Source organism: Trachemys scripta, chromosome 11 (genome assembly GCF_013100865.1).
Source record: "Trachemys scripta elegans isolate TJP31775 chromosome 11, CAS_Tse_1.0, whole genome shotgun sequence".
Taxonomy (NCBI): Eukaryota; Metazoa; Chordata; order Testudines; family Emydidae; genus Trachemys; species Trachemys scripta.
The window spans coordinates 13,850,699-13,878,101 of NC_048308.1; the positions used below are offsets into that span (position 1 = coordinate 13,850,699).

Here is a 27,403-nt window from a genome sequence, read left to right on the forward strand (position 1 = left end):
TCCTTCCCCCTTACAGCCAGACCTACAGAGGCCAGGGATCCAATGCTTGGAGCTAGGATAGCAGGGAGTAAACTTGATATCGCTATTTTATTTTAAACAGTTTACCTGATCCTAAGTTATACTAGGTAGTTCACTGAAAGACATGGTCCTTGTCCTTACAATCTTACAGTCTAGTCTTAGATGTGAAGTAAGAAGTGAAAAGGTAAAGGGTAAGGAAGATCAAGTACAAATACAATGGAATTGGATTGTCACTTAGCAGAGGCAAATGCACATCTAGAAGGCACAATGTAATGAGTTTTTTAAAATAACAATAATAACTATTAAAGATCCACTCTGCTACCCTAGTGTACAGAACTTTCCTTCCTATGTGACCTTGGGCAAATCTAAACTTTGTTCTTCATCTGGGAAAGGGGATAGTACTTCACAGGGGGGTTGTGAGGATAAAATCCATGAATGATTATGAGATGCTCACGTATCCTGAATTAAGGCCGTATAAGTACCTAGGTAGATGGTATTTCCCTCCCCTCCCCCCTTCCCCACACATGAAATGTCATGGTAGATCCCTTAATGCTTTTTTACATTCAGAATCTATGTGCAAGGAGTGATTGTTGTTCTTATGCATCAACTTAAATGAAAGCCTTTCTAAACCAAACATGGATTCTGCAAAATTAGTACATCATAACTCCCCTGAGATACAAAACCAAGTTGACTCCAATGGAGAGAGTCTTATGACTTCTTATTGAACATATATGCCATTAAATCTTTACTGCTAACAAAAATGAGGATTTTTTTGTTTTAAATTGGTAACCAATCTAATAAAATATAAGCCAGTCTTAACAAACCAAAGACAAACACTTCATTCCATCTATAAAGCATGGTGTGTAAGGGGAAGTGAAGAGGGTTGATCATGCCACAGGGAACCAGTATGGCTTTTTAGGAATTGTATAGATTGCTTTATTCCTTGGATCCCAGCACAGATCCTTAAAAAAAAATTTAGGATTTTTTTTTCTATATCCCTGTTACTTTTTCAAAGGTGCAACTGACTGGTCACTGAGTTAATAAAGATTTAATTGGATTCAGAATATTTTTTTCTTACAAAAATAATCATTGAAAATAAAATAAGACAGTAGCTATACAAAATGTAAGTCTTTGCCTCACAGAAGGAATTCCACCAATCCCCCCCCATGCCCACATGTGCACAGACACAAATACATGGACTCCTTCCCACACCTACTTACAACAATGGAAATCCTTAACACAAGGATGGACTGGGATGGTTTCCATAATAGTAATGTACTATTATTCCTTATTGTTGGCTATCATGTTACTGTATTAGACATTAATTTGTTATCCTTATTCAATTCCAATAATAATGTATCCATCTAACATTCTTGACTCTTATTTGGAAGTCATCCCATCATTCTTCACCTCATGCTATTATACTCTTTTCTCCCCCTGCCATTCTGCTCTTCTCTGTAATACAGGATAAAGAGATGGGGCATAGGGATTAATAAGATTATTTACATATAATAATACAATTTATGGTGGCAAATTAGAAAAGTGACATTTTTGAATGAGAGAGAATATAGATGCCATCTCAGTTTTGATTTCTCAATTAAGTTCTTCACATTTAGCTTTTTATCTTCATACACTTTCATAATTTAAATGTCACATTTAATTTTTAGAACTATATGCAATCAGCCTTGGTCCAGGGGGGAACCTAATGAGCATTTAGCGCTTTCCTTGTAGGTTGTGTGACCATGTTGGACATGTAAAATCTTCTCCTACTATGACCCCCACCCCCTTTACTTATTTTGATACTTTTGTCCACTTCACTATAGCAAGCCATCTAGCTTTTCTGACTAATAATATTCAGTGACCAATCTGAGATACTGTGGGTGAAATCTCAGCCATAACGAAGTCGGTAGCAAAATTCCCACAGACTGGAATAGGGTCAGGATTTCACCTATTATAGGGGTCTCCCTCTGAAAGAAAGTGCTCCTCCCTCTGAAAAACAAGCCCCATTAAGGTGTCTGGCTGGGCACCCAAAATCACAAGTCATGTTTGAAAATTTAGACAATTAATACCATATCCTCAACTTGTGTAAGGGGGCACAGCCTTTGAATTTAGTTAAATGACAGCTGAATGACAATTTAACCTAGCTGAGCATCTGAATACACGTATTTGTCTGTGTGTGTGTATAATAAATGTATATAAACACGTTTTACCTTTTTACAATGATGGCTATAACTTTGAGGAAGCATTGATAAGAATATAAATATGTGTGCTAATAATTTTAATAAGTAATTACATACATTATTTAGATATTTTCATAATTGCTTGTTCATAAAAGTGAACATTAAAAAGAGAGCATCTGATCATATATTCCATTGATGATGATATTCCATTTATCAGTCTTGTGGATGGGATGTTCTGAAGAATAATATTCTTTCTAATGCTGTTTAAATTAATGTCCATCAGATTACAACTGCAAACATAAAGATATGCCATCTCTGTCTGAGCCCTGTTGGAAGAGAGAGAAACTCAGTGCTGAAAGAAAACATATGTTCTTCTTATCAGTTACCAGAACCAGGCAGAATGCAGAGAGAAACACAGGTCAGGAAATCAATGGTCACATATGGATATTTTCTATACAGTAAAAGGCAGAACTAACATTTCTATCACGTTAAAACACTGCATTGGTACCATTTAAGTTAAGGTCTCCCAAAGTGCAAAGCTCAATTGGCCGAACTTGATTCGCATTCGAATTAGTTTTTACACCTGTGCACTTGGAGCCTGATCCTATCCCTCCGATTAATTAGCTTTTCAGGTGGTCATTTGCTAGCAACTCAAATACTAAGCATATTGGATCAGATTCTGATGTCAGCTACACCAGTGTAAATATAGAGTGACTCCATTAAATGCAATGGGAGAGAAACTGGCCCCCACTCTGAATCCTATATGCTGTTTTAGCAGTGTAGAGGGATCATAAAGGAACAGTGTAGGGCTGATGTAAGTGGCCCTAGACTGCCCACACCCTTGCAGGTGGTCGTGTAGGGGGCATGCCAGGGGCAAGAGGGAGATGGAGCAAGAAGCAAAGTGCTGCCAGACTCTGGACTGCAACAATACACAGCTGTGGAAAGACTGCTGTAAATTAGAGTACTCCACAGAGCTTCCTATCTAGTGGCTATTTCAGACCTCAAAGCAGACCATAATCTGGGTGGCAAAAAGGTAGCTGAAAGCTACCAGTCCCCCACTTCCCACGGGCTGTAACTTTCCAGAAGCACAAAATCTGACAATCAGAATGGGACAGTTAGCCAGAGACAAGCAAGGGTGTGTCCCTGTTGAAGGAAAAAGAGTAAGAGGTAGCGTGTGCTAGCTTTTCAGCAAAGATTTAGCAACATGATCACATGTGACAAGAATCACCAGGCTGGGTGTATTCAGCAAGTAATGTTTACGTGCAACAGAAGAAATCGAGATGCTGCTGCAGCTGCAGAAATATTTTGCATCATCTCTTGAATAAGACATCAGATGCATCAGGTTAGTTGCAGACTGGGAAACGAGTGTACATTTAATTACATGGGTTTCCCTAGGAAAAAATATTCTTTCTTCCTCTTAAATCTGATTGTGTGCTAGGTTAATAAATAGCTAAGATGTGGTAATGATAGAATTAACATGGCCAATTTAGATCAGAATGAATATGGCCCGGGTGCTTATGAAAAGAGTCCAAGACAAGTGAATTTATTATAAGCCTTTCTGAAAGAGGTTGGAAGGTGCATTAGTGCTTTGCAGAAGTTTGCAGAGTTTATCCATCATAGTCTATTCCAAGAATGCCGAAGCCACAAGAATTTATGGAAATGGGAAAAGGAAGACCATGGGCAAAAACCAGTAGAAGGAGAAAAGCATTTATCAGAATGGAGCAGTCAGTATGGTCATTCAGACTAAGAAAGTAGCTTTAACTGGCAACAAACCAATCAAAGAAAAAAGCTCACGTGACAGATATTCAAATGCTATTTCCATACCTTTCTTTGTGTAAAATAGGAATGCATCAGTACATTTTCTTCAAGAGGATGATGCTGAGGCTTAGACCTATTATTGGCTTAGACCCAAACAAGACATGGAAAAAGACAAGGAGTAATATCCTAGCCCTATTTAAGTCAATCTGAGTTTTGCTCAATGCGGGGGTCAGGATTTCACCTGTTGTTCCTTACAAGGAGTTTATAATTGAAATGCATTCCTAGTCAATCTAATATAATCTAGCATTAGAGCACATTCCACCAGCTCTTGGTAGAACAAACTCTGTATTTAAGTTATGAATTAAAATGTTAGGAGTGTTAAAATAGTAAGGCATCATTATCCATTTAAAAATGTCATTAGCACTATTGGGATAGAACTAGGCAAGTGGATTTAATCTAATACTCAGTACACTGAAAAATTTCAACCCCAAGCTCTAAATGATAGCTTTAGTCTACTTTCTCCACAAGTCCTCCTTTTCCTCCTTGTAGTTCTAATTTATAAGTGCAATGAAATCTTCTACTGTTTGTTTTGAAGAAGGTAAATCACTATATTTTGTGGCAGTATGATTGCTTTATAATAACAAACTGTGGTGTATCTGCTGTACTGAAGTAGTCTGCAGTATTCTAAACACAGTGTTACAAAATCAGGATGAAACAATTGGATTCCATTATGCCATATCCTAGTAAATTATCTGAGACATAGGGTGATAATCACTTGCTCTTGTAGACAATTGCAAAGTTTTATACAGTAATGTGGAGCAGAAGATAACTTTTCTGCTTTACAAATGAGTTGTCCTAGGAGTTCATGAAAGACTTGTTAAGTTTAACAAAAGCTGGCTTGGTTAAAGCCAGGTGACTTTTCAAATAAAAATACCTATCACCTGATCATGAGAACAAGTAAAGGAAAATAAAGAAGCAGAGTTGCCAATCATTGTGACTGATAAATGGGAAATGGCATGAAATTACACTAAGATAAATTATTATTCTTGATAACTACCAAACATTCTGTTTTGCAGTGCAAAACAGTACCTAGTAATTAAAAAAATTCATGAAGAAATGTTAAATTTTTGCAATATCTTAGCAGCAGAAATTTTTGTGCAAATATTTTTACTGCAAATTTTAAAAATTTCAACAGTAAATAAATTGGCAGTTACATGGGCTGTTCTGCATAAAGAACAGTTGTCAATACCACTAAATATTGCTATCACAAACTCATGCCAAGAAATCCTTTATGCCAGAACACATCATCTCATATTTCATTTACTCTGTGTGTACACACACACACAATTTGTAGCATGCTGGTGGAAATATCTGCATTTTTTCAGGACCTAAAAGGAAACATTCCACTAACATCCATGTCAGATTTGATTTCCATATGTGAGTCTTCAAAAGCATAAGATTCAGCCCTTAGTTTGAAAACTTCTTCACCTCTGTTACTGTTTTGTTTTGTTTTGTTTGTTTTATTTATTTATTTATTTATTTTTGAAAGGCAGCAATATTGCCATGAGCAAAAAGTGGTTCTCTTGGAGAAACTACTTTGTGCTTATCAAACGTGTGTCAGAGTAGAGTGGGGAACTACAGATAAAATGATAAATTCCACAGGCAGCATTGCTCTGTCTGAGTGTAAATACAATCCATGTCATCTATCAGTGCTCACAGTCCCAATGGGGAGCCTTTCTACAATGGGGGGATGGTGTGTAACATGAAGAGAACATTTACTCGAACTACATGACATTACGTTCACTTTCCATTCAGGTTGTATTGCGTAGGAATAGTTCAAAAGGAATTCAAAAGGAAAAGTCTTGGTTGGCAGCCAAAAACAATGGGCTTTCTTGAGGCATGGTAGGAGGCTGAGGTGAAACAAAATTCTAAACTAAATGGAACTACGGCAAAGAAGAAAAGGATCATAAAAAGGGGAGAAAATATTTTAGTATCATGTGGCTGACGTGAACAGCCAAAAAAAGCCAACAATCATAGGGTAAAGCTCTTCTGATTCAGAGACTAAAGTTGCAGAGGTATTGGGGTGGTGTCCTCTGCCGTGCCCAGTCTCTTCTGTGTGCAGCAGAGGTGGGGGAGCCACAAATAAACTGATTATTGCTCCCCATCATTGGGGAACACTTTAGAGCAGCCCTGATGCTACTCTAAACTATGCCCTGTCTGCAGTGTCCCCCAGTGGGCCACTTGTTAGTTGAAGCTTTCTGGAAAACAACACATTATGGTCCCATCACAATAAAGACTACAAGGGAAACAGTGGAACCAATTAGATGGCTTTACATTGCCTGGGATTTTCCTTTACATCAGGGGAATCTCTAGCTGACGGTGTAAGTCAGCTATATGGTAGTGGTAAAGGGGCTGTAGAAGGGCTCTGTATTGAGCACATGCTGTGTTCAGTTGCTTTATGAAGGGAGTTACCTTCGAGAATCCTGCTGCGTGGTGGCAGGATGGTATATCTCCCCTTTACTTCCCTGGATCAAAGGATATGTACCCTCTGGTCTGCTCTTTCAGGGTGGGTGGTTCTGTGAATTCAACCAAATGTCCGACTCCTTAGGAAATATAGAGTTGGATTCACTAGCATTGGCAAAGGACATGGTAAATCACACTTCCTTGAGTCTGCTATGCCCCTATGCTCTATTTGATATCCATCCTCCAGTCAGATGGTGAGACAGCCACTACCTCCCTCTGAGTTTTCACTATTAGGGCAGCTTTAGTTTATGGCCACACCACATTTCCAGTCAATAATTTTTAGGTTGTGGTTTGGGCCTATAACCATCCTGACAGATTTGAAGTTGAATCTACTTTCTGCTGCTGCAACCTTTTGATTAAAAAGGAGAAGACACCTATCAGGGACAAATGTGAAAGAGGCAGATGACAACAGCATCATGGTCCCCAATCATGATCTCTAATTATTCACTCACACTTAATTATTTGTCATCTTCATCTTCATTGACTGCTTGCTAAATTCTTCAGACAATGCGCCTATTTTGCCTTTATACTTTGCCTGTTCTAGAATGCTATACCTCACAAAACAGAACATTTGCTAGTTAGCAAGAATGACCATTTATCTTATGTAATTCCATGTCATTCCCTATTAGTAGCAGTGATGGCAATGCAATTTTTTTGTAATAAAACCAATAAATACTCAGTTCTTTACATGCAGCCCGAATATTTATTTAAAAGCAAAACTTGCACGCTGCTGTTTTTAGCGTACTGTTAAAAAAAGGCCTTTCAGATAATGGAGTTAGTGTCCCAGGATAGTTAAAAATATTTGAACACATTAAAAATGTGAGGGGGGGGAGAACCAGCTGTATAGATGCTATTTAAATTGGGAAGTAAGGACAAAAGAACCCTGTTTTTTACTGAAATGAATAGTTCTGACACATTTTCCCTGGAGAGTCAGCAGAACAGTTGTTGTAATCAGTACTTCAAGCATAGCACATCAACAAGGAAAGGAGATGAGTTTGATTTCCCAAATATTATATGGTATCTGTGCTTTGAAATGGAATATAACATATTTTCTGAACAGTCTCTGTAGATGCTTTCAAGTATCAGAGGGGTAGCCATGTTAGTCTGGATCTGTAAAAAGTGACAGAGTCCTGTGGCACCTTATAGATTAACAGACGTATTAGAGTGTAAGCTTTTGTGGGTGAATACCCACTTCGTCAGATGCATCCAACGAAGTGGGTATTCACCCATGAAAGCTTATGCTCCAATATGTCTGTTGGTCTATAAGGTGCCACAGGACTCTTTGTCGCTTTTTGTAGCTGCTTTATCCACTGAGTCATCAAAATGAACCTTGTACAAAACTGTGTGAAGAAACATCCAAGGTACTATTATTTGGCTCCCCCTTATTTCTAACATCCAGATGTCATACATGGATGGATTATATTGAAATGCTCAACTACACATCCAGGTGCTAAATTCCATTCATTGGGCACTTCTCACCTACACTCTGCCCGCTCGATCTCCACCTGGACTCTTTGTAACAGTCCTAAGCACCGAGGAGCCACATAAAGCCACAATAAAAATAAAATATTAATCTGCCAGATACATATATCTTTCTTCACATTTCCAAATGTGGATTTGTCCACAAACTCATATGCACAAAATAAGAACTGGTAATCTAGCAATGAAAGGCTGCATAATCCATGAATGAATTCCTTGGCCCATCCAGTATCTTCTCATTGATATATATCAACGGAATTACCTATCAAAGGAACAATCTGGATTAGTGGGGCCAGGTTAGCACCAAGGTTATATAAGTATCTTCTATAAAGCTCTTCTGTATATCTACCAGTGTCTCTCTGATGTTTCATTAGGTCAGAGTAAAAAATGACACCAATATCATCTTCAATAAGCATAATTCATAGCCTGGAGGGCTACTATCTGCTCAGATAACCATTACATGTATTACAAGATGGTTTTCAATATGTTGAAGATTCTGGATCAGACAACGCTGAGGAATAGAGCTCCCTTTCACTGAAATAAGACTTAGATATTTATTGGCTTTGAGGGAATTATGAAAATGTTCACAGATCTTTTGCCCGACAGCAATGATTCTAGATAATGAACTGTGGAGACTGTCACCAGGAGAGTGCTTTAATTATGAGTTTCAGAATATGCGTACAGTAGCGAGTATGGCATAATATGGCCGTTAAAACATTTTTGAGTCTTACTGGTTTATGAAGTAACACCGCAGTAAATGAATATTTTCACTGGTCAAAATGTCAGAAACAGTGTGGTGCTTCGCAGTATGCCATCAGAGCAATGGGACAGCTTCTCTGCTGGTGTAAATTGATACGGCTACATTAATCTCAACAGCTTTTCCAATTTGCACCAGCAGAGAATTTGGCCCAATGCCTTTTGTCAGTGTCAATATACAGCAATGCCCAATAGGATCATTTCATATATAATATTCTGTTACTACCCTAACAAAATCAGCAATATGTCACTGTCTGTGAGCATTTATTTCATGCCTATCACTAGGATCTAAGCATTGTATATGTATTATGAACAGCAGTGAGCATTGTCCCAAGGAGATAGCCAGTTCTTCATCTTACTCTTTGTTTTCATCATTGGAGCATTCTGTGAGGTTCTCTTCTGCTCTGGTTCTTTAAGAAATAGTTTGAAGATATTTGTTTTGCAGCATCACCTCAATATGGTGGGTCTTCTCTAGGACTCTGCTAAGAAAGTGTCCCAGAGTCTTGGGGCTGCTATTGAGAAGCCGGTGGTTCCCTTGAATTTGTACCTGACCTCCGTTAGTTGTAATGTGCTAGATAACTGGAGCTTGCCATTGTGTTTCCCACAATGACTGTAGTCCTTGAGACAGAGTAAACATATTCTTATTGGAGTAGTGCAAGAAGAAAGATAACTGTTAACACCTATCATCTTATTAATTGATTTAGAAGACAAATCAAAGTCTTCACCTAGGCTCATTTCTCATATGAACACAGATATTATATCTCTAAAAGGTCTTTGAAAATGCAGTACCATATATCTAGCTATGCAACTGCTAACCTGATGATCATTCATACTTAAACACCTGACTATGCAACACAATGTTCAGGTCAAGCTTCAGGATCATAAAGTATGTAAGTAGTTGAATGACATCACACTCTTCTTATATACGTCTTAATTTGAAGACACAGTCCATGCATTTCTTGGAACTGTTCAATTTGCTTGTCACGGAGTTTCTATGAGATAATTTGAACACTGAAAATTATGCTCAAATAAGCTAAAATATAAGATTTTTGTCAAGGCCAGAAAACTCTTGAATGAATTGAATAGATTACCCGGTCAAAACATTTGCTAAAGTGATCAGTTCCAGCTCACTGAACTCTTCAATAAATTGATATTTATGATTGTGGATGCCTCATATAACATTATCTTATGAGAAGTATACATGCCATAACCTCAAATAAAAGCTAAGCAGTTCTGGCACTTAAGCTGAAAGCAATTCTCTGATAAGTTATTATTCAGTATTACATATTAAATTATGGGTGGTTTCTGTGCAGACACAGAGTTAACAAAGTCACAGTACATTATTTGTTTTCTTTCAACATAATTAGTGAAATAGCTCACATGAATTATTTTAATGGAAATGTTCAGTCAACCTGAAGATTTCCCCTCCCAGAGTCAGACAAAGCTTTTCAGTGTTAGATATTTTGGGTCTGATTCTTCTCTCATTTGCCCCAGTGTAAATCAGGAGTGACTCTATAAAAGTAATTACTATGGATCTACAAGCTATAGTTACAGGATCTCTACCAATAACTCTAACTGTATCTAGGTATCCCTTAAATACTTTACAGTAGTGTTATGAGAATAAGTATATTTGAGTATATTCATCATCCAAAGTAAATCTGTCCTCTTCCTTTGTAAATAAGGAAGAAAACAGATTTATTTTCTTTGAACGTTGTCTAGTTTACTCTAGCTTTTATAGTGATGTAACTGAGAGCAGAATTTATCCTTATGGCACATATACTGCCTGTGAGACTTACATGGAAATCCCAGTTACATCAATGGGATTCCACATATGGATCCAGTGAAGTCTCTAGCCCTATAAGAAGACCAGGTTGAATTATTCATTCTTAATGAATTCTCTGACAAATTCCATTTGTGAACCAGTCTCACTGATGGCAAATTCATTCCTTATTTGTAAGTATTCTCTGGATGGTTTTAATGAACAATTTCAAGCTGATAAAATTCTCTCAAATTCTTCAGTTTGATTATTCACAATCTGTTATCCATAGAATGTGATAAGTCACCTATGTCCCATGGTATGTTTCGTCTTCTTGATTGGGTGACTAAAACTTAAGTAAGAGAACAATGGCTAATAAATAGCATAGGATAAACAGCATAGAACAAAAAGCTACTTGTCTTGCTTGCAAATATAGGGATTTGTGTGAACAAACAGGTATTCCCCAAACATTTTTACCAAAACAACAACAAAATCCATGTGAAGGTTTATGAATAGTTCATAAAAAGGGATGAAAACACAATCAAATCAAACAGCTGTTTGCAGTTCAAATAAATTTTACAAACAGTTTTGCAGTATTTCAAACAGTGTTTAGATAGAACTTTGCCACATCATAGAGTCCAAAAGACCCAGCATCCTCTTTGAGATATATAGTTGTAAGGATACTGGCCTATGCGACTCATGACAGCTACCGATGGATTTCAGAGTAATGTTAAAAGCAGGTTAAAATATTTACAAAAACTTTTCTTGTTGCTTGATTTAAAATAAAATGTGAAGCATCTGTGAACTCCCAGCGGCTGAAGGAAATACATTCTCCTCGTCATCCTAAGCCCAGTTGTTTTAAAAAAGCCCAATTTGCTATAAGTAACTATACTACCCTATCATTTATTACCAGATAGCAGCCTGGCTGAATCAAGAGGGAGGAATTTATAAAATATGGAGTCCAAATTTTTCAGCTGTCCATTGACAAAGCCTATTGAGTCTTTATTCTCCTGGAAGTTTGCCCATTCCTGTAACTAGCTATTACCCATGCCTGTTCTATTTTGTACTAAATCTATCCTTATTTTCTCTAATTAGTTCAGTAATGTATGTGATTCCCTCACAGGGAGCCCTCACATTCATTGTCAAGGGCTATAGATTTTAGTGTATGCAATTTATGAGAGCAAAGGTTTCCTAAATGTGGCTGTAGGGCCTAATGCAGCCCACTGAGACCTAATATGAAGCCTACAGTTACCCTCTTCTTGAAACGGCATGATAAGGAGAGTGGTGGTCAATTGTAGGGTTTTTATTATCAGTAAATTCAAACAACCAACAATTCCATTAAAGAAAATGACAGGCACAAATAACTCTTATGCTATTGTGCACTTAATTTTGAGCAAAAATGTGTGTTTTATATATCAGTCTACACACACACACACACACATGACCTAGCAAACTATTAATCTGTCCTGCTGTGTCACAAAATGAGGGTCACCAGCAACTGTGAAGTTCTGGAAGGAATAAACAGATGGTACAATAAACAAAGCAGAAGGTTTTGGATTGGGATTGAACTTTGTTTTGCCAGGTAGGGTGAAGATTAAATTTTCTTTAGAGCAAAGGAAGCTATTAAATAATTAAATCAACTCTGATGGCATTGCAGCTGATACAGAGTCCAGCAGCGCATAGGTGCCTTTGGACACCTGACAGTTTAGAATGCTTTGTTCACTGGAACTAAGACAAAGGCTTTTCATTCTCTTTGTGTGGACTGTTCATCAAGTGTGTTCTTTGTAGCTTTGTGGCCCTTTTAGATAGTCAATGCTGGCTCTAGGGTTTTCATTGCCCAAGGCAAACATCAAACATTCCCAGCCCCTACAGTCACTTTCCACAGTAAATGTTCAGTTATTCTGTCGCTCTGGGTAAATGGCTGATTTTTCTGTGTGGGTAATATTCCTGCAGTATCCAGTTCTAAGGACATTATGCTCTTGTCTGATTAATGCAAGTGAAGGGAAATAACATTTGGTAGAAATTGGCTGCGGGAGGAGGTATTGATGACAGATGACAAAGCATACTCTCACCCTGATCCTAGCACAGTCCCTCTACCACAACTCTGTATGTCTGGAGAAGAGGTGTTGGAATGGGAGGGCAGAACAAGAAGGTGGGGGGGATAGCTCAGTGGTTTGAGCATTGGCCTGCTAAACCCAGGAGAGGGCTATTTAGGGATCTGGGGCAAAATCAGTACTTGGTCCTGCTAGTGAAGGCAGGGGGCTGGACTTGATGACAGTCCCTTCCAGCTCTATGAGATATCTCCAAGATGGCCACATTCCACAGCATCAAATGTCCCTGTCTTCTGCAAGTTCCTGAGATCCACTGAGTTTCTATATGGATCTCTGGATATCAGCAGGTTTATTGGGGCAGTAGTTTGGCTCTCCCAATGCCTGTTTTGTAGAGGGCTTAAGGGGAGGAATTTGAAGGAAAGATTCAGAGTTGAAATTTTGGTCCCAGAGCCTCAAAGGTGTCTATGTGCCTAACTCCCAATGAGGATATGGGCCTTTGAGTTTTCTGACCACTGTGCTAAGCTTTTCCTATAAAGGGGTCAACATGACCCTAATGCAAAGGGTTATGATAAGTTGGAGTCTATAGAAGATATGATATATTCTTTAATTACTTGCTCTTGATTACATAGTCAGAAAGGGGAGTGGAGTCAGAATATGATATGACTAAACAAAGTTTGATTATTGAATACCGTGTATATTGTTGCTTTAATGTTTGATTGAACTTGAGGTTGATCTCATCTGTTCCTATTAAGGTCAACAGTAAAACTCCCATTGACTCCAATGAGTGTAATATCCATGCATGTGCATTTGAGAATGATCTTTCATAACTAATCATAATTGAGTCAAATTATATTGGAATAATTGTGGGATCACACCTCCTGATGTGAGTTGGAGGAGCTTATCACCTCTCAGGTTTGGAGCACCTTGAAGCTTTGAGCCCATTTAATTTATATGTACTCTGAGTACATCGCTCATTAATTTTTATGCACACTTGCTCCAATGTTGCATTCCTGGGAAAAAGGAATAGAGTGCAGCAGTTAATAATTTGAGATAGATTTCTGAGATGTTATTTATATGTACATTGGCATTACTGATTTCTATTTTTTTTTTTTACTCAATTTCATTGATTTTGTTTCTCGGATCATTCCTTTCTATCCATTATTTTTGAGGTGGTTCAAATGGCTTTAAAGCATTATTTTCATTGACATTTTAATTTAAACAGTGACAATCAATTGCCTTACTATCTTTTAAGATTCTAAATACAATATACCCAAGCTACTAATACTCCTTGGTATATTGTTTCAAGGAAACTTACAACACATAAATCTGTTTTCCCGCCTCGTCTCTCCATTAATGCTTCTCAGACTTTTCTAAGAGAGTTATGGGTATTTATGAATTGTATTGTTTACAGAGGTCTATTAGAATGTTAACATTCAGACTATTAAACAGAATTGTTGACAAGTTATCCTCCTGAATATTTGAAAGAGAGGATGGTATATATAAAAGATAAGGGAGTGTACAGCAAGGAAACTGTAAATAACATGTCTTATTTTATTTTTCATGAAAAAAATTGCATCTGAAGAATCATAGGATTTGTTTTCTTTTGTTTCGTAGATGCAATGACTGGGGCATGAGTGGTCAGGCCTAGTTGTCAAAGCAGGAATCCCCATTCCTATTATTCTCCATTTTCTATTGAGTAATGGAGACAGAGATTAAAGCACAAGAGATCTGTCACAGAGCCTATAATTGGAACTAAATCTCCTGAGGTCCCCATCTAGTGCCATAACCTCAAGACCAGCATTCTACTTATTTTGTGGCTTTTCTGGAAGAAGATGGAAGCAGAATTAATGCAGCATAATCTCCCTCTCCATAGAAGACCTCCAGAGATAACTCTGGATGGTAAGGGATCCAGGCTCTGGTGGAGAGTGGGCAGAGACAGAGACCGAAAACAGTCACTGTACATGACATGATCTCTTCTGAAACCAGAAGGATCTAATGCTCCTTCATGAAGCAGCACTTAATTCCTGCCCTACACTGTCATTTTCCCTGAGACTATGGAAAGGAGTGCATTGTACGCCTGGTGGAGATGGTTTTGATGCAATGGGATAGGTAGAATCTAGAGAGCAGGTTTCAGGGGCATCCCCACTGTAGCTTTGGTGTTTAATTTCACTAAAGACCTTGGGATCCACATGGCTTGATGACCTCTGTCCCCGCCATCTCTGTGAGCCCTCTAGCTCTTCCCTATGAGGAGAACATTCAGTGGAAACTCTGACCACCAGCCCCTTCATAGTGCTTTCAATGCAGGAGAGTATGCTATGGCCCTTGGAAAATAATTGTAAAAACCAAAAAACAACACAAATAATTAGGATTTTAGTTTTTAAGCACACTCTCCCCTGGCAATAATAACCAATTATTGCACAAACGCTGTGTGAGATTTTGATTATCTGCACCTACATTTGTGACAAGAAAGACAATTTAAAGGGTAATAAATAATCCGAATCATTCTGACAGAGGGAGGGAAAACATAGGCAAAAGGAAAGAAGCAATCACTAATGGAATTGTAGGGAGAAACAGCCAGCAGATAAGTCCTGCATAACCAGAGATAAATTAACTTGGATTAGATCTTATTAATTATCTCACTGGATATTAAGATTCAGACTGTGGTCAGAGATTATAATAAATGCACCTCTTATTTTACCAATCCAAAAGGAAAAAAGGGCAACAATATTTTTAATAGAAATCAGTATCTCATGCCTGTGAGAACAGCCCTTAAAACAGAGGTTGGGAATGGAATGTGGCAATATGAAATGAACATGGTCACTGGAGAATAAATGTTTTATGTTTTTTCCTTGTTATTTTCTCTTTTCCTCCTCCCTCCTCCTGTATTTTACATTTGTTCCCTGAAATAGATTCTAGCTTTTAAAAGGGACTAGGGGCCTTTTAAAACAGGAGATATCTCAGGATAAATTGTCTGATTACGGCTTGAGTCTCCTACAAAGCACATGCTGCCAAGGCAGCACAACAAATGGAGTTGCACCAGTTTATACCAGCAGAGAATTTGGCCCATAATTGCTACTTTGGAGTTCATTCAAGAATTTCACTTTCTAGGGGCTTTTTAAACAATGTCCAAGACATTTCAGTCTAAAGAACAAAAAGGACACCGTTTTTTAAAGAGTCCCCTGACCCCAATCCATTCCTGTCTCTTGTAAGTGCACCATTATGCAAGTAATAAAAGACTATAACATTTTGGAGAAAAAAAATAGGTCTACAAAATCATACTTTGTCTAATAGAAATTTGAGGACTTAAAAAAGCTGATTTCTTGCCAGTGGTAGATTCAAAGCTCCCACGATCACCTTGAAAAGATTGAAAACATATTTTCAACCACTAAAGGGAAGGAGAGTCCACAAAGGCAGCGTAGAAAGGAAGGCCATTCAAAAATTCCAAATGGATTCCCACTAATATCTCTGGGGTTCATGTGGCTGAATCTCAACATTTCTTTGGGAAAATTTATCCTTCACAGAACAGCCATTTGTCTTAACACCTTGTTGCTGCATGAAAACAGAGTTCTGCCAAGGACTGGCACAAGCATCAAGCTGCAATATGAAACTGAGCTGGTACTTTTTTTTTTTTTCTAATTACTCCAGGGCACATTTTGTAGGCTGGGATGAAAACACAGAGGAAAGCAGATGGTAACACCATTTGCAGTCTGAATGACAGCAGAGAAAGCTATAAACTTAGGCTAATGGCCTTGTTCCCTAACAAATGTTCACTGTCTTCGCAAAACCATTATCATTTATTTATTTCAAACATCTCAAAAAGTTGTAGGTGCCTCTCTAAACAAGTTAAGACATGGTCCCTACCCAGAGGGAATTTTCAAACTATGACACAATGGAAGAGGGTCACAAATGTAGAAAAATGGTGTAGAAGAGGAGAGACTAAGGTGACCATGGTAAGATAACACTATTTCTCAGCTGAGGGAGGCTAGAATTCAATTTGGGGAGTGCTGGGTCTATATTTTTTTCTTGTTGTGTTGATGGTGGGTTTTGTTTTTGTTTCTTCTTTTAGCGTGGGGATGGTTACAGTTTCGTCCGTCGTCGTAAGCTTTCTTGCAGAAGACAGTTTTGAGTAGGGGCTTGAAAGAGGCTATTCAGCTTTTTTCAGTGCATTGGGGTTGCATTTGCTAAGGTGAAAGCTGCCCTTTTGGGGCAGAGGGACTGCAGTTCTTTTCCTATGTGATGTGCACATTTTGATTTCAGTTCAAAAGAGCCAGATCCTCAGCTGGTGTAAATCAGAATAGCCCCGTCGACATCAGTGGAGCGTTGCTGATTTACAGTAGCTGAGCCACTTGCTTATCGTTTTGAAGTGATTCTTTCTGTCTACTTCTCCTATCACGAACTCTGAGCCACCGACAGTGAAGGAAGGCCATCAGAAGTTGTGAAGGTTCAGCTCAGATGTTTGGATATCCTCATTGCATGACTAGCCAAATATATACAGAAAGAAGTCTTTTTGATTCCAGAAAGAGACCAGACATCTCATGAATCGGGAAGAAAGCATTTGCCAGACCATATCAGACAAGAGGTCCATTCTGGTAGCAGCCAACATCAACTACTTCAGAAAAAAATGGGAAAACTAAAATGCTCTACAGTACACTCAGCCAATCATTCAGTGTTGCACATGGGAGAGAAGGATCCTTCCTTTCCTGCCCCCTGAGGGGAAGAGAGTTAAGTTTGCAAAGTGTATTGGTTATTTTATAGTTTCTTAGATTTAGACAGGGTAACATTTTCATACGTGCCTAAGTGGCTCAGGGGCCTAAGTGAGGTACATAATTCCCATTGCAAGTCTATAGGACTTAGGCACTTTTGAAAATTTGGCACAAGGTCTCATTGATTGTCAATGGGACTTAGGCTCCTAACTCATTTTGGTGCTTTGCTGTTCACCTCCACTGAATTCAACAAAGTAGTACCCACTTGTAGCAAGTCTGAGTTTGGTGGTTGAGTAGGAATGAAAAGAAACTTTTTCCCCATGAGACAAATTTTGAACAGGAAAAAAGAGAAACCTATTTCCTCTTTGGACAGCTGGTTTTGACCCTTCATTTCCCTTTGACATTATGAATTCCTTTAAAGCTTGGTGGAATGGGGAAAATCTTAGCTCCTAAAATCAGGTCCCAATTGAGCAGTCCATCCTATTCGGTGCAGCTTTTGAAATTGTGCATAGCTTTTAAACATATGCCTAAATCCCATTGAATTCAATGGGACTGAAGCACAGTACTTAAGCATGTGCTTAAGTAATCTGCTGAAGAGGGATGACCTTGAGGATGTGCTCAAGTGATTTGTTGAACTGATTCCTGAGCTCCCTCCTATATGGCCAGGCAGAACAATGGCTATGGTCCAATGAAAGGTGTAAGGGCTGGATCTCCATAAAGTCTATGAAGAAAACAGCATGTACCTTCTAGAGGATAGTGCTCCAGGAGTTGGGGGGTAGAGATCTGCATTTGCCTTTTTGTGGAAGATCATTTTTAATTGGGCTTTTACAAAAAATCATTTTTTAAAATTCCTTGTTGTGCATGTGGACTTGCAAATCTTTGGATTGTTTTTTTTATCTGTAATATCACAAATTTTCCACTTGCAGTGGTTTTAACATTTGTTCGAACTTTTAGTGTGAATTGCGTGACATGAAAATATGCCATGCTGTTATTTAACATAATATTTTTTTTTACTTCTATAGCAGTACAAGGGCCAAATTCAGTCCTAGTGTAAGAAGATGGAACTCCATTGGCCTTGGGCTACATTTCTCCCTTCATCTTCATAGCACCGTACAAACATCAACTAATTTAGTTTCCCCTTTTGGAGAAAACAAGAGAATACAATAGTTAGGGGCATGTGCTTTGTTTCTCTTGGAATGAAATTCATCCTTGTGCAGAAGGCCAGCATAAGGGGCCAGATATACTTTACATATGTACATCAAAGGTGAAATTCATCCTGGTGCAAAGGGCACAGCACAAGGTCTATGAACCACTTGAGTCCTCAAAATAGGGCTCTTGGGCCAGATTTTAAAAGCTATTTAGATGCCTAAACATTCAGATAGGAGCCTAGTGAATTTTCAAAAGTGCCTAAGCAGTTTAGATGTCTAACTCCCATTGATTTCAAGGTGCCTATTTTTCATAAACGAAGGTTGTGTAACTTTTGCTATTAAGTGTTCTTCTACAGTCATAAATACAGCTTCCCAGATGACAATATTTCACAAAGGGACATGACTCCTTTTGGCAACAACACAACACACTGTAATCTTTCTGACAGCCATTCATATTATGCTCTTTCTTGTAGTGGACTAAAACAGTAATTTGTTTGAGAGACGAAGACAGTTTGGTTATTTAAACATTTGCAACAAAATAATGTAGCTATTTTTTTTCTCTTGGTGCTCTGTGCTTTTAACTGAATAAATTGCAGTTACATCATTGTGGAACTATTTTGTGAGATATATAAAGCATCCCCAAAAGAACAATAAATTATACATTAACCCAAAAGGGGCAAACACTTTTACTATTTTCCTTTGTTTAAGTGGCCTCTCCTAGAGTAACACAAGGGTTATTATTGTGGAAACTTTCAGGTAAAACTGATGTCACCAGAAATCATTTTAATGGAGCCTCATCTTAACACCCTATTGATTTGATCTGTTAAGTAGGAAGGAAAATCAATAAGAATAATTTTCAGGTCTCTTAAACATTTATATCACCCAAGAAAATATTGTCAAGTGAAGACAGAAATCCTTGGCAGGAAAGAATAGAAATGACTAGGCATTTAAGTTCCTCCCTAGGAGTTTCACAGGTCATTTCTGATGCAATCCACACAGCCAGCTATGCCCTGGACCTGATTTTCAGCCTAGATGTCAAGATAGAAGACATCACAACCCATCCACCATCTTGGACAGGACATCAGCTCACTAAGGAAGTGGTCAGAGACCTTAAAGTAATAAGAAAGACCCATGACCCTGATTCAGACAAAGACTCGTGGACTCCAACAAATTCCAAAGCCCCCTAAAGAAAGCGGTACCCTTCCCATGGGAGGAGGAGTTGACAATCTGGTGACACATCATCATTTTATACAAGCATCAGTCATCAGTAGCTGTCCCAAAAATCACCCTTCCCACTCCGGAACCCATCCAGATCTCCTTGATTTTCTGACACCCTGTACTAGATGAAGAGAGGGGGCAGAAACTTGAGCTCTGATGTTCAAAGACAAAGGCTGATACAGACAGACTGAACCATAACAAATTCTTTAAAGCCTCTGCTGAAGCTGTATTACAGTCCAAAAAAACCTTCCTATCAACCTTCACAGAAACTGAAAAATCCCACTCTAAGGAGCCATCCAGGGTGGTTACTGATTCATCAATTCTGAGTGCCTACTGCCTACACCAGAACCAAGCAACAAGCGCTGTGAAGAACTATTATTCTACTTTGCTGAAAAGATCACACACATTTGTGAAGCCTTTTCAAACAGTATGGATATTCTCACCTGTCAACACCACCAACAGCCCACCTGCATGCCCAGAAATCAGTACAGTCACTCAAGAAGTTCTGGACACCCTGAAGAAGTCTCAACCCAAGAATTGTGAATCTGACTGATCCCCTTTACGACTCGTGAAAGGAAGTTAGAAAGAACTGGTGCCATTCCTGACTGTAATAGCCAATGCATCATTCAGAAGACAAATTTTTCCTTCCTCCTTCAATACTGAAGAAACCCATCCTGGTTACATCAATTCTAGCCAACTATCACCCACTGTCAAACTTCCCATTCCTGAGTAAGCTCATGTAGAAGCTACTCAGACTCCAATTACAAGCTAACTTACTGAAGGTAATGTTCTAGACCTGGCACAAACTAGATTCCGGCAGGGACATGGAACTGAATTCACTTCATTGGCACTGATGGATGATCTATTGCTGTCAATGGATAGATTGTGGACATCCATTGTGGACAGCATTTGACACTGTTGACCGTGAGATACTCTTGTCTTACTTGAGGAAGGTGGCAGAAGTCATGGGTAATGTGCTAATATGGTTTGAGTTCTTCCTGGAGGGATACACCCTATAAGTAATGGTAGGAAATTGCATCTCCACCTCTAGTACCCTCACTTGTGGAGTCCCATAAGAATTAATTCTTTCTATGGTCCTATTCAACATGTACATGCAGCCACTAGGTGAACTGGACAGACAACATGGACTCAAGTGCCAGCAGTATGCAGATGACACACAGCTCCACCTATATTTCTCTGCATCTGATCACACCATAACTACCAAAACTGCCCAGTGCTTGGATGAGATCAGTTCATGGATGAAGAAGAGCTGTTTGAAGCTGAACCTGAGCAAGACTGAGGCGATGCTGTTGGATAGAGGAAAGTATTTTGAAGAGTTTGAAGCCACAGTGTAGCCATCTTTGGCTGAAGGTACACATTCACTATTGGTTAATTTGGGCCATAGTTTAGGACTACTCTTGAATTCCTCACTGAGACTGAGTTCTCACAAACAAAGCATTGCTCGTGGAGATTCCTATCATCTCCAGTTGGCTAGGAGAATCTGTCCCATCCTGATGGTCAGTGACATGATTTTACTTATTCATGCCTTTGTCACCTCTTAGCTGGACTACAGCAATGCAGTATACCCGGGCATAAAGTCTTCAACACAGGAAACTTCAACTAGTACAGAATGCTGCAGCACATCTCTTCAGCAAGCTGGTTTATTGTGAGCACATCAGATTGATACTCCACTCTAAGGCTTACCATAGAATTTCAAATCAAGTTCAAGGTCTTGGCACAATTAAACTCTCTACAGTAAGGGTAAAGCTTATCTGTGCAGGAGAGAACTTTCTCAAGGCCTGTCCGAGACTGTGGAACGAACTCCTAGAGGAATGAAGGACAATCACAGACCACACCACCTTCGGCTGTAATTACAAGGCACATTTGTTTTTATTTTTTCTTCTCTGACATAAATTCAAAGCAATAAGTATATTTAATAAAATAAGTAAATAAAACCCTACCAAAACAAGACAACTCCATCACACACCTTCTCCCCTTGAGGAGAGAATGAGAGAACAAACATCATGTGATGGATGTATAGGCATGTTGCTTAATGCGCTACTGGAAGATGCTCAAATACTATGGTGATAAACACAGTATAGTAGTTCATATATAATCTAATATATTAGAAAAGCATTTCATTTCTTTGTATTAAATTGTAGTCAAATTCATGTCTCATGTAACTCCATTTACTTCAATGAGTTTACATCAGGAGTGAATTTGGCTCAATAACTGTAGAGTTCAATTCTGCTGAAGGGAGGCTGCTAAATGTTAAACATTTTCAAATCAGAGGGCTGTAGCCTCAGCTGATGTAAATCAATGTAATCTATTGACATTAATTTAACTATGCAAGTCACACCAGCTGAGGATCTGGCCTTGTTATTAAATGGACCTGAACCTGAGAAATATTATTGCGATGTGCAAAGTTAGATCGTCAGGCTCAACTGATAGTGGTCAATGGCTCGATGTCTAGTTGGCAGCTGGTATCAAGCAGAGTGCCCAAGGGGTCGGTCCTGGAACCAGTTTCATTCAACATTTTCATTAATGATCTGGATGATGGGATGGATTGCACCCTCAGCAATTTTGCGGATGACACTAAGCTGGGGGGAGAGGTAGATACACTGGGGGGTAGGGATAGGGTCCAGAGTGACTTAGACAAATTGGAGGATTGGGCCAAAAGAAATCTGATGAGGTTCAACAAGGACAAGTGCAGAGTCCTGCACTTAGGACGGAAGAATCTCAGGGACTGCTACAGGCTGGGCACCAACTGGCTAAGTGGCAGTTCCACAGAAAAGGACCTGGAGATTACAATGGATGAGAAGCTGGATATGAGTCAACAGTGTGCCCTTGTTGCCAAGAAGGCTAACAGCATATTGGGCTGCATTAGTAGGAGCATTGCCAGCAGATCGAGGGAAGTGATTATTCCCCTCTATTCAGCACTGGTGAAGCCACATCTGGAGTACTGTGTCCAGTTTTGGGTCTCCCCACTACAGAAAGGATGTAGACAAATTGTAGCGAATCCAGCGGAGGGCAGTGAAAATGATTAGGGGCTGGGGCACATGGCTTATGAGGAGAGGTTGAGGGAACTGGGGTTAATTAGTCTGCAGAAGAGAAGAGTGAGGCGGGATTTGATAGTAGTCTTCAACTACATGAAGGGAGGTTCCAAAGAGGATGGAGCTAGGCTGTTCTCGGTGGTGGCAGATCACAGATCAAGGAGCAATGGTCTGAAGTTGCAGTGGGAGAGGTCTAGGTTTGATAATGGGAAAAACCTATTTTACTAGGAGAGGATGAAACACTGGAATGGGTTACCTAGGAAGGTGGTAAATTCTCCATCCTTAGAGGTTTTTACGGTCCGGATTGACAAAGCCCTGGCTGGGATGATTTAGTTGTGGATTGGTCCTGCTTTGAGCAGGGGGTTGGACTAGATGACCTCCTGAGGTCTCTTCCAACTTTAATCTTCTATGATTCTATGAAAGTTCTGCTGTCACTCACACACATGTAGCTTCACTAACTTTAGTGGAGTACTGCAGGAGTCATTAAGGCAGACATCAAAATAAAATAGCTAATTAATTATCTCATAAAACATTAAAATATAAGAAAGTGACAAGATCTCACAATTCTCTTTTGCATGGCAGCAAAACTGTTTAATCCATGTCTAATATTCCACATCTCCATGACCAGCTGTGCTCTCATGGCTGCTGGGAGTGAATGATGTCATTGTGTAGCAATAGATTCATCTGTTTCTCTAGAAAAATAGTAGTTATTTAGGAGAGATAACATTGTTGCTGTTCTATGTGGTAATATTAGTTAAAGGTTGATTTTTACATGCTTGGCTGTGGTAAAATCACTGTTTTGCATATGGGTTCCTCTTACTCCCTCAAACTCATAGATTATTTTATTTTGATGGTTTACATGATGCATTATCTGCGGTCATTATCAAGCTTTGAATATGTTATGGTATCCTACTACATTCCATCTTATTTAGGACACGATCCAGTGCAGTGCCTATTGAAATTAATAATGTTTCCTTTTATTGGTTTCAGTGGGTTTTGGATCAGTTCCCCATAGTCTAGCTATAAGTAACATTCTCTCAAACAAAAAGGGTTACATTTTCAAGATGAAATTTTGATTGGCTCTATTTTTGGTTACTTAACTTAAGACACCTATAGGGGTATGATTTTTCATAATTCAAATGCCCAGTACTTTTGGAAAATCAGATCTCTTGAAGTTGGGTACCTAAAACCATTAATCACTGAAAAATTTAGGCAGGCCAGAGTATTTAACTACAGCAGTGGCTCTCAGTCTTTCCAGACTACTTTCCAGATTACCCAGTCAGGAGTCTGATTTGTCTTGCATACCCCCAAGTTTCACCACACTTACAAACTACTTGCTTACAAAATCAGACATAAAAATCCAAAATGTCACAGCACACTATTGCTGAAAAAATTCGTACTGTCTCATTTTTACCATATGATTATAAAATAAATCAATTGGAATATAAATAATATACTTACATTTCAGTGTATATACTATAGAGCAGTATAAACAAGTCATTGTATGAAATTTTAGTTTGTACTGAATTTGCTAGTGCTTTTTATGTAGCCTGTTGTAAAACTAGGCAAATATGTAGATGAGTTGATGTACCCCCTGGAAGACCTCTCCGTACCCCCAATGGTTGAGAACCACTGAACTACAGTATATTGTCCAGCCTACTGAATTAAGTGATATGGGGTTCCTTCCATCAGTTCTATTGAGAGACTATTCTCAAACAATAGCAAACGGTCTCTACTTCCTTACCTGTGAGCTAACACTTAGCTGCTGGAAATAAATATGTTTCTTGTTCATCACTGGAGGAACAAAAAGGAAGAAAGAGGGAGATCAAATTTTGTTTATTTTAGCAAGTATTCACAGACTAATTCTTAACTAGCAATGGGTGAAATGTAGCAGGTATGGTTGTTTGGTTCGGAGTCAAATATAGATGCTCATCACTTATCTGAATATCTGAGCTTCTTCGATTTACATGCCAAAAACGTGGAAGAGGGAACAGCAAGGTCAGAACAGACTTTCTTTCATGGTCTGCAGAGTTTTCCACTTACTTTTAAGCCACGATACTACAAGGATTGCCTTACTTGCAGTACTTTGTCACTGCACCTCTCAGTCCTATTTGGAACCTGTAATGAGAAGTGAAGAAAAAATAGTAAGTGACACATCTTAAATGGCATTTACTCGAGGTGCCATTGAGTATCAAAGTAATAAAATGGGCTGTGTAGAAAAAAAAGGTAGGTATTGCACCTGATCTGTGTATATAAAATCCTACATTTCCATTATGTTCATCTGAGAGATGAAATATCTTGCTAATTTAAAATTAGAATTTAAACGTGAAGGATGTAGCTTCCTCGAGGCTTCCCAAACCGCATTAGCATTCAATTTAAATCTTCCTTCACCTACTAATCTTTGAAAATCGAAACATGCATTTTTTTTCTCATATTATATTACCACATCAAAAAAACCTCATTGTTAGTACTTCTTAGTATTCCTAGTTCATGGACTTTAATATTAAACTTAAACACAACGTTACTGTCATGAACAATTCTTGCTTCTGAGAATCCTCGAATGCACACTCCAGACTTATTCAGTGTCACAAATTGTATGTGCAAATACAGCCAAGGGGCAGATATCTAGAGGATGTAAATTGTCATAGGCCTGATGACTTCAATGGACCTTTTGAAATTGCCAGGAAATCAGTGGGCCTATGACAAATAACGTGAGCTGAGGATCTGCCCAATCGGGTCTTAATTGCATATTGATGCATTGAGCAAATGATTAATATATTATAATTCAGCCTTAAATTGAAGATACCTTTGAAGGAGGTCAGCGCTGCCTGTATTATTTTATGAATATTATGTGTACCTCTGTTTATTTCATTGTTATGTTGTCTGATAAATCGGTTCAAAGAGTTAACTTTTGCAAGAGTTCACATCTGTCAAATTTTCTCTCTGACCAAGCTGAACCGAACACCCTTACCTTGCGACAGTGGAAAGGGCCTTCAGCTGGGGCATGTAGAACGGAGTTCTACAGTAGATAAAAACCTGAAGCCCTGAGCTCAGGGAGAGACAGTGTCTACAGGGAAATACACGGAGCCCTGGTCCACAGATATAGGGGTACCTGGGATAAGTTTGGCCTGCCTAGGCTTTGAGGGAAATGCAAAACTTTTAAGACAAGATGAATGTAGGCTTCTTTGTTTAACCCTTTCTTATGTCTATGTTCCTATGTATAAATAAATGAAGTTTGTTTTGAGGAAGCAGTTATGAGGGGGGAGGGATAGCTCAGTGGTTTGAGCATTGGCCTGCTAAACCCAGGGTTGTGAGTTTAATCCTTGAGGGTGCTAGTTGGGGATTGGCCCTGCTTTGAGCAGGGGGATGGACTAGATGATCTCCTGAGGTCCCTTCTAACCCTGATATTCTGTGAGCCCCTGCATTTATCTACTAGTCACAGTTTCCAAAAGTAAATTTCTTCCTGCTGCAAAACCTAGTTGGGTCTGCTGACAAATCATAGTGGGTAAACAGGGGCACTGTTGCCCCCCAGTTTGACTGGGAGAATCATGGGATTCCACCCTGAAATTAGTGAGACTGTAGAGGGGTCAGAGGTGCAGCTAACCCTATAAATGTGATGATCCCAAATAGAAAAACTGTTTAAATTAGATTCATAGATTCTAGGACTGGAAGGGACCTCAAGAGGTCATTGAGTCCAGTCCCCTTTGCCCACATGGCAGGACCAAATACTGTCTAGACCATCTCTGATAGACATTTATCTAACCTACTCTTAAATATCTCCAGAGATGGAGATTCCACAACCTCCCTACGCAATTTATTCCAGTGTTTAACCATCCTGACAGTTAGGAACTTTTTCCTAATGTCCAACCTAGATCTCCCTTGCTGCAGTTTAAGCCCATTGCTTCTTGTTCTATCCTTAGAGGCTAAGATGAACAAGTGTTCTCCCTCCTCCTTATGACACCCTTTTAGATACCTGAAAACTGCTATCATGTCCCCTCTGTCTTCTCTTTTCCAAACTAAACAAACCCAATTCCTTCAGCCTTCCTTCATAGGTCATGTTCTCAAGACCTTTAATCATTCTTGTTGCTCTTCTCTGGACCCTCTCCAATTTCTCCACATCTTTCTTGAAATGCGGTGCCCAGAACTGGACACAATACTCCAGCTGAGGCCTAACCAGAGCAGAGTAGAGCGGAAGAATGACGTCTCGTGTCTTGCTCACAACACACCTGTTAATACATCCCAGAATCATGTTTGCTTTTTTTGCAACAGCATCACACTATTGACTCATATTTAGCTTGTGGTCCACTATAACCCCTAGATCCCTTTCTGCCATACTCCTTCCTAGACAGTCTCTTCCCATTCTGTATGTGTGAAACTGATTTTTTCTTCCTAAGTGGAGCACTTTGCATTTGTCTTTGTTAAACTTCATCCTGTTTACCTCAGACCATTTCTCCAATTTGTCCAGATCATTTTGAATTATGACCCTGTCCTCCAAAGCAGTTGCAATCCCTCCCAGTTTGGTATCATCCGCAAACTTAATAAGCATACTTTCTAACCCCACTCGTTAAGCCTTTCCAGCAGGATTGGGAACCATTAATAACAACTCTCTGAGTATGGTTATCCAGCCAGTTATGCACCCACCTTATAGTAGCCCCATCTAAATTGTATTTGCCTAGTTTATCGATAAGAATATCATGCGAGACCGTATCAAATGCCTTACTAAAGTCTAGGTTTACCACATCCACAGCTTCTCCCTTATC

At 39.0% G+C, this 27,403-nt stretch overlaps 1 long non-coding RNA gene across 1 annotated transcript; it reads right to left on the reverse strand.

Moving 5' to 3' along the window:
* Window positions 1-2,377: 2,377 nt before the first annotated feature.
* Window positions 2,378-24,857, reverse strand: LOC117884655. The gene is made up of 4 exons (XR_004647619.1): window positions 24,687-24,857; window positions 24,388-24,437; window positions 23,206-23,335; window positions 2,378-2,524 (listed from the first exon to the last, which is right to left on the reverse strand). It is a non-coding gene; the product is annotated as an uncharacterized LOC117884655 (long non-coding RNA).
* Window positions 24,858-27,403: the final 2,546 nt, after the last annotated feature.